Below are 9,021 nucleotides of genomic sequence, written 5' to 3'. Positions count from 1 at the left end.
AGTGTTGATGCTCAAGCTGGAAAAGGTTACAAAACCATCTCTAAATAGTTTTGACTCCACCAATTTACAGTCAGACAGATTGTGCACAAATGGAGGAAATTCGAGACCATTGTTACCCTCCCCAGGAGTGGTCGACCAACAAAGATCACTCCAAGAGCAAGGCGTGTAATAGTCAGCGAGGTCACAAAGGACCCCAGGATAACTTCTAAGCAACTGAAGGCCTCTCTCACATTGGCTAATGTTAATGTTCATGAGTCCACCATCAGGAGAACACTGAACAACAATGGTGTGCATGGCAGGGTTGCAAGGAGAAAGCCACTGCTCTCCAAAAAGAACATTGCTGCTCATCTGCAGTTTGCTAAAGATCAAGTGGACAAGCCAGAAGGCTATTGGAAAAATGTTTTGTGGATGGATGAGACCAAAATAAAGCTTTTTGGTTTAAATGGTTTAAGTGTTCTGTTTGGAGAAAGGAAAAACACTGCATTCCAGCATAAGAACCTTATCCCATCTGTGAAATATGGTGGTGATAGTATCATGGTTTGGGCCCGTTTTGCTGCATCTGGGCCAAGATGGCTTGCCATCATTGATGGAACAATGAATTCTGAATTATACCAGTGAATTTGAAAGGAAAATGTCAGGACATCTGTCCATGAACTGAATTTCAAGAGAAGGTGAGTCATGCAGCAAGACAAGTGAGTCAAGCACACAAGTCATTCTACCAAATGTGACCCCTAGGGGGAGTTTTCTAGTTAACTATAAGTTTAAACAACAATTTAAAACCCCTAAAATAACCAAGCAGGCTATCCCAACAAAGGGAAAATAAATGGAAAGAGAGGGACTGGAGTATTATAAAAATAAAGACAATGTTTATTATCCTCTTTTTAAAATGAAACACATAAAAGACATACATTAGGACTTCAGGGCAACCAATTCAAAGACAGGGGCAATAAATTTCACAATAAAGGTGTTTGAATAAATAACACACGGTTAAATGTCAATAAGACTTAATATGCAAACACTCAATGAATAGAGCACATAAGTCACACACAGAAAATCATTCATACTCTGCAAACCAGTGGCCACAGCAAGATCATTGCCCCTCCAGAATATTGCACTAACCCAATGGCCAAAGTTGAACACTAAAATTAAGGCACAGGAAAAACAGTGGCTAAGGTAGCGAATAATGGTCCTCCTGCAAGCAAAACATGGCCACAGAGTCATAAATAGGATACATAAATAAATCAGATCAAAGCCATCATATTTAATTTATAGCCCGTTCATCAATAAGCCGATAATATTACTTAGGCTGCAAGGGTCTTCAATTGACTATAGGCAATTGGAACAGGACAAGAAGCTAAAATGACATACACGTGTACATTACCAACCTGTATAAACGCAGGCCGCAGTGCTGAGCCGGGAGACTATTGTGGTTTCGTAGCGATCTCGTAGTGGGCCTGTTTTTACTTGTACATTCGCAGGCAAAACTACAATACAGACAGTATTGAACCAGCATGAACACACACATGAACAAGCACTCCGCAATAAAAATAAACACGTAAGGGAGAAAGGAAGCCGTGAACTTACATTCTTAGCACAACAAACAGCACTCAGTAGGCTCATAATGACCACACTCTACCCAGATGACTATAATGTAAACAAAACGCGGATCAACATGACTTCATAGGGCAACCGCCTATGGCTAAAGAGCTAAAGGTTGCTCATGTGTAAAAGCAGGGAACTTACGTTTTCGTCGAAACACACAGGCACAATTCGCAGCAAGTGAAGCGATTTTAACAGCAAAGGCTTGTGAAGATGAAAGGCTAGACGCACACGCTCCAATGCAGGACTGCGCACAAACACCAGGCCAGGCTATGAAACAATGCAATGGTCCAAATCAAACCAGACACATGCCAACCATGATTTCGTTAGGAGGCTACAAGACATTTAAGCATGAGAAACTTACGTCCACTCACACAACAAAGAGCTTCCTAGAATCCGTGTAACGAAAGGCACTAATGAGACACCGGAAAACACGGCTGTATTTAAAAGGGCAGCGCCAAACGGCGCCCACCTGATCCAATCAAGATGCAATTCAAGCTGCATACGTCCTACCCACTACACAAAGAATGGTTAAAGAAGAATAAAGTGAATGTTCTGGAATGGCCAAGTCAAAGTCCTGACCTTAATCCAATGGAAATGTGGAAGGACCTGAAGTGAGCAGTTCATGTGAGGAAACCCACCAACATTCCCAGAGCTGAAGCTGTTCTGTACGGAGGAATGGGCTAAAATTCCTCCAAGCCGGTGTGCAGGACTGATCAACAGTTACCGGAAATGTTTAGTTGCAGTTATTGCTGCACAAGGGGGTCACACCAGATACTGAAAGCAAAGGTTCACATTCTTTTGCCGCTGACGGATGTAATATTGGATCATTTTCCTCAATAAATAAATGACCAAGTATTTTTGTCTCATTTGTTTAACTGGGTTCTCTTGATCTACTTTTAGGACTTGTGTGAAAATCTGATGATGTTTTAGGTCATATTTATGCAGAAATATAGAAAATTCTAAAGGGTTCACAAACTTTCAAGCACCACTGTATATAAATCAGGCAATCAAAAACCAAAAGGGGACAGACTAATCTCAAATATACACAAGCAAGGATAGGGTTGTATTCCAAGAAGTCAATCACAAATTATGAATAGCAAAATCACAGAATATACAACAAAGTGTGAACTGGATTGCTGACATTCCCGTCAGCGATGTATTACATGCCATCACGATGATGTGAGAACACCTGGAGATGGCAGGAGATGACATGTCAGGATTCTGGAAAAGAGTGATGTACAGGACCCCTGAACATAACACACAGACACAAAAAGGGCTGAGGATAGCAATCATGAAACAGGGTCATAGCATTTACTTATAATGCTCTCTAGGCTGATATCTTTGCTTTGTTTTGGTATTTACAAATTGATTATAGTATTGTCCTTTATTTAATTGCAGTGTTGTTACATATTACAGTGTTGACATAAGTCCAAAAATGTTTGCCACTCATACAAACACCAATTCCAAAACAGTTGGGACACCTTGCAAATTATAAATAAACACAGAATATGAAGATTTGCAAATCATGGAAACTCTATATTTCATTGAAAACAGTACAAAGACAACATATCAGATGTTGAATCTGAGAAATCTTATTGTTTTTTGAAAAATATATGCTCATTTTGAATTTGATGTCAGCAACATGTATCAGAAAAGTTGAGACGGGGCAACAAAAGAGTGAAAACGTTGTTTAATGTTAAAAAAGCTAAGTTGGTTAATTGGCAACAGGTCAGTAACATGATTGGGTATAAAAAGAGCATCCCAGAGAGGCGGAGTCTCTCATGCTCCTTTTCCACCAAAGCAGTTCCAGGGCTGGTTCGGGGCCAGTGCTTAATTTGGAACCGGGGTTTCTGTTTCCACTGACAAAGAACTGGCTCTGGGGCCAGAAAAAACGGTTCCAGTCTAGCACCAACTCTTTGCTGGGCCAGAGGAAAGAACCGCTTACATCAGCGGGGCGGGGGTGTGGAGTTGTTAAGACCAACAACAATAGCAAGACCATGAAAGGTCGCCATTTTTAAGTGACGAGAAGCAGCAGCTGTACAAACGCGAAGTCATCCATTATTGTTGCTGTTGCTGCTTCTTCTTCTCCGTGTTGTTGTTGCTTCGATGTTCGCGCCAAGGCTTATGCAAACTCAGCGACGTAACTGACGTATACAGTGACGTAACTGGCGTATACAGCGATGGAATGAATGAATGAATGAACCCTTTATTGTCACTGTTACCAGTGAAATTGACCATCAACCTGTCCTTACAGAGGGGGAACAGGACAGGAAGACAGGGATAAAAGAAAAAGAAACACAGTAGTAACATGAAGAAAGATGAGGAAAAAAAGACCCCCCCCCCACTATGCTCCTATCAGGAGTACAGTGTGGGAGCATTTAAAAACCTCCGCACAAGCACACAATAACACAAGTACACTTTAAAACATGGGACTTGAGGGGGGGAAGGGGGGAAGGAGGGGGCAATCAGGGGTGGGGGGGGAAGGGGGAAGGGGGTAGGAGGGGAGGGGAGGATGACGTGGCTCCCCTTAGCACCCTGAGCTATGGAAAAGCAAACTGGTTCTCAGCTGGCTCGCAAGTTGAACGAGTTGTGAACCAGCACCAGCACTGGCCCTGAACCAGCCCTGGAACTGATTTGGTGGAAAAGGGGTAACAGATGTAAAGAGGGGAGAGGTTCACCGCTCTGTGAAAGACTGTGTGTGCAAACAGTGCAACAATTTAAGAACAATGTTCATCATTATAGGCATCATTAATCCATCTATCTATCTATCCATTATCTGTGACTGCTTATCCTGTGCAGGGTTGCAGGCCTAGCTGACTATGGGTGAGAGGCAGGGTACATCCTGGACAAGTCGCCAGGTCATCGCAGGGCTGACACAGAGACAAACAACCATTCACACTCACATTCACACCTACGGTCAATTTAGAGCCACCAGTTAACCCAACCTGCATGTCTTTGGACTGCGGGGGAAACTGGAGCACCCGGAGGAAACCCACGCGGACACGGGGAGAACATGCAAACTCCACACAGAAAGGCCCCTGTTGGCCACTGGGCTCAAACCCAGAACCTTCTTGCTGTGAGGTAACAGTGCTAACCACTACACCACCGTGTCACCCAGCATCATTAATGCTGAATGATATATACACATTTCAGAGCAATATGCTGCCACCCAGACAATGTTTTTCAGGGAAGGCCTTCCTTCTTTCAGCAAGACAATGCCAAACTGCTTTCTGCACACATACTGTACATGTCAATCTTTAGTTACCCATGCCCTTACAAAATCTGTACTTTTCCCTTACATACACCCATGAGCCCTTATACACGAGAAAAAAATTCCAATATATAATCCAAAGCACCGATTGTTTTATTCCACATTATAAATATGCCTATTACAATAGGAGTGTATCACACTGCATCAAGTTAAAGGGATCAAATAAGCATGTACTGAATAAAAAGAAATTTTAGATCTCAAAGAAAACAACTGAATTAAAAAGGACTATATGTACAGTCAAGTAAACAATTATCTACTAAAGAGAATGACTGAACTATAAACTTAATTATTTAATATACATTGTATCAGTAATACCAGAATTATTGATGTAAATTTTGCAGATAAAAAGTATTAATACACAGTAGAAATCATAGTGTCAATTTTACTCTTTAAGAGTTGAATTTAGCTCTCTGTCAGATAACATTTGGTCCCACTCAAAATCAGTGTAAAATTTACTCTATAGCCAGTGTAAGATTTTTAGAGTTAATTTTACTCTATTTTGTGTCAAAATTAACAATGAGGTGTGTAAAAATATTAAACACTATAGATAGTGTAAGAGGCGGCACGGTGGTGTAGTGGTTAGCGCTGTCGCCTCACAGCAAGAAGGTCCTGGGTTCGAGCCCCGTGGCCGGCGAGGGCCTTTCTGTGTGGAGTTTGCATGTTCTCCCCGTGTCCGCGTGGGTTTCCTCCGGGTGCTCCGGTTTCCCCCACAGTCCAAAGACATGCAGGTTAGGTTAACTGGTGACTCTAAATTGACCGTAGGTGTGAATGTGAGTGTGAATGGTTGTCTGTGTCAGCCCTGTGATGACCTGGCGACTTGTCCAGGGTGTACCCCGCCTTTCGCCCGTAGTCAGCTGGGATAGGCTCCAGCTTGCCTGCGACCCTGTAGAAGGATAAAGCGGCTAGAGATAATGAGATGAGATAGTGTAAGATTTTCAGAGTTAATCTGACTCTATATTGTATTTTCGCGGGGAATCATCACCCTGCAGAGTAGATTTTGTCGTTGTGTGCAAGTGGGAATTAACTCTCACTTTTGACACTACCATTTAGACGATTTTACTCTGCATAGTGTTATAACTACTCTATCCAGAGGAAAATAGGTTTACACTGCAATATTGACACTCCATTTTTTACTGTGTATTAAATAGTTCATAAAAATCACACAAAGTTCTATTTGACAAGAGTTGACATCACCTACAATATTACATTCCACCAAAGAAAATGACTTGAAATATAACAGCAGTACTAAGTAGGTATGTTAATTAAAATAGTAGGCTGTAATAAATTATATATAATCATGTCAAACAGTAAATGAAGGTTAGTAAAAGTTCCATTTGAGAAAAAAAATGTTGACACCACAAGCAGTGTTAGATCCAACTAAAGATGACTGAACCACATCAAGTATATTATGCAAACAAGGATAAGCGAAAATATTAATAAATTATGAAGTTAAACTGAAAATCTTCCCAGTAATTTATAACAAGAATTTAAATCTTATTCCTTTTTGGAGTGTTCTTTGTTGTACAAAGATGTTGCAGATTTGGCACTAGCTATAATATCACTGCTTGGGTAGCAGTTGTAGCGCCTCATCACAGTTCATTTTAATTTGCAGATATGCAGTTAATGTGTCTGCAGCCATATTTTTTCTATAATCAGTATGAATTTTCCTAACCAATGAAAAAGCCCTCTCACTATCTGCATTGCTATGTGGGAGGCACAGCAAAGCATTAAAAAGTTGTTTCGGCATTGGGAACCTGGCAACACCCAGAGCAGTTTTTACATCGAAGACCTTTCCCCAATATACATCTATTATTTTCCTGGTCAATAAAAGAAAATCAGAGCACGGCAAACATGTAGATGGTGTTAAATTGCTTCCATCCCCTACTACACATTTTAGAGACAGGTTACCAACGGTCGTTACCACCATTACTCTTCATTCAATAATTTTCCAGTTTACTGACGACTGATGGTAGTAATGGGTGTTGGTCATCTGTGTCTACATATAATTTCTATCAGCAATTAAAATGTTTAGGGAAGCGATACCAGAAATCGCCAGGTAACTACAGTTGCTGTTGTATAAACAGTGACTCCCAATATTGCCTCCCTAAATTATCATCATAATGGAGGAAGCTTTCCTACATGCAAACAGTAAAAACATTTTTTTTAAATTAAAAAAACAACAACAACAAAAACCCACAAATGCTTACCTGTGCAGTCTTTGAATTGGGAAACATTTTTTTTTCACTAGCTGTGAAAAATGGTCAGCCACAGTCGGGGGGATGTTGTGTTCCACGAGAAATTGGCAGAACATAACTTCTGCAGCCGTCACAGAAGTCTGGGCAGTCCGAGCCGATGTACTTAAATGACCGAGAAAACCATGTGCAACTATAAAACCACATAAATCGAAAATAGTTCCATTTCATTGGGCATACGTGTTTGAAAAAATAAATGGTGGATGCTAAGAAAATTCTTGACGTAACGGAAAAAATCTCTGATACAAAATGTAATTTTCCCATATGAAAATCAGTGTACGCCGTATTAGCCAAAAAATTGCATTTTCCCGTACAAAATACGGGGAAACCATATAACTTGACATGTATGTGTGGCAGCGGGGGCGTGGTCAAGCGCCGGTCTGTGACAGGAGGGCGGACCCAGGGAAGGTGAGTGGCAGAATCACTACACCTGACGGTAATTAACCTGTGTTTTGTGTGTTTTCCCAGTAACCACGCCCTATTTAAGGAGGCAGAGCAGAGGAGAGCTCATCCCGGGACAAGAACACAGTGTGCATGTGTGTTTCTCTAGCAGATTAAAACTGGCTGTTATACTGAAAAGTCTGGCAATAAAAAGCCTATTTGCATCTGAAGCGTTGTCCTGCCGTCCTCTGTGCTCCACCCACACTTCAAAGAGCTCTACAGTGGTGCCGAAACCCGGGACAAGGTGGAGCACCAACCTCGCAGCCCCATGGAATCCTCCCCGTTCGCGGACCTGGTCCACGCCCTCGCCACGGCTCAGCAAAGCCAGCACCAGGCGCTCGTCACGCTCCGAAAGGAGCAAGAGCAGCGCTTCGAAGCCCTGGTGCTGGACCAGCAGGAAGATCGCGAGGCGTTCCGGCATCTCCTTGCGTAGGCGGGGTCCACCAGCGCCCCGGCCGCGGGCCCGTCTCCCCTCACCGTGACCAAGATGGGCCTGCAGGACGACCCCGAGGCGTTTCTCACATTGTTCGAGCAGGTTGCCGAAGCCTCGGGGTGGCCGATGGAGCAGCGCGCGGCGCGCCTCCTCCCCCTCCTGACGGGAGAGGCGCAGCTGGCCGCGCTACAGCTCCCCGCCGACTGCCGGCTGGCCTACGCAGACCTTCGCCGGGCCGTCCTCCAGCGTGTGGGGCGCACGCCAGGACAACAGCGCCAGCGCTTCCACGCGCTGCGGTTGGAGGAAGTCGGCCGGCCATTCGCATTCGGCCAGCAGCTCCGGGACGCCTGCTGGCGGTGGCTGAGGGCCGACGATTGCGACGCCGAGGGAATCATCGATCAGGTGGTGCTGGAGCAGTTCATCGCCCGCTTACCAGCTGGAACCGCGGAGTGGGTCCAGTGCCACTGCCCGGCGTTGCTGGATCAGGCAGTAGGACTGGTGGAGGATCATTTGGCGGCTGTTCCGGTGGCAGGACAACCGACGACGTCTTCTCTCCTCTTCTCTCTCTCTTTCTCCCCTCCCTTCTGTGTCCCGTCCTCGCCCCATTCCCCCACCACGGAGGCGGGGGCCGGCTCCACCCCAGCCGGCCCGCCGCACCCGTGGTGCCCTTCCATTTCTCCCTTCTGTCTGTCTCTCCCCCCCTCAGGTGAGTAAGCCCCAGAACACAGGTGCAGAGGGAAAGCCCGGGCCGGTTTGCTGGCACTGCGGGGAGCCGGGCCACCTGCAACAACAGTGTGCAGCAATGGAGGTGGGCGCGGTGGTACGGATCCCCGATGTGCCAGAAGCTGCCCTCGATTGGGCCGGAGCGTATCGCATACCGGTGAGTGTACAACGGGCTACATATCAGGCGTTGGTAGATTCTGGTTGCAATCAGACCTCGATCCGCCAAAGCCTGGTGCAAGACGAGGCATTGGGGGGAGCACAGGGGGTGAAGGTGTTGTGTGTGCACGGGGATGTTCACA

This window comes from Neoarius graeffei, chromosome 15 (assembly GCF_027579695.1).
Source record: "Neoarius graeffei isolate fNeoGra1 chromosome 15, fNeoGra1.pri, whole genome shotgun sequence".
NCBI lineage: Eukaryota > Metazoa > Chordata > Actinopteri > Siluriformes > Ariidae > Neoarius > Neoarius graeffei.
The sequence above is the reverse complement of the archived record's forward strand: the minus strand, read 5'-3'. Positions refer to the sequence as shown.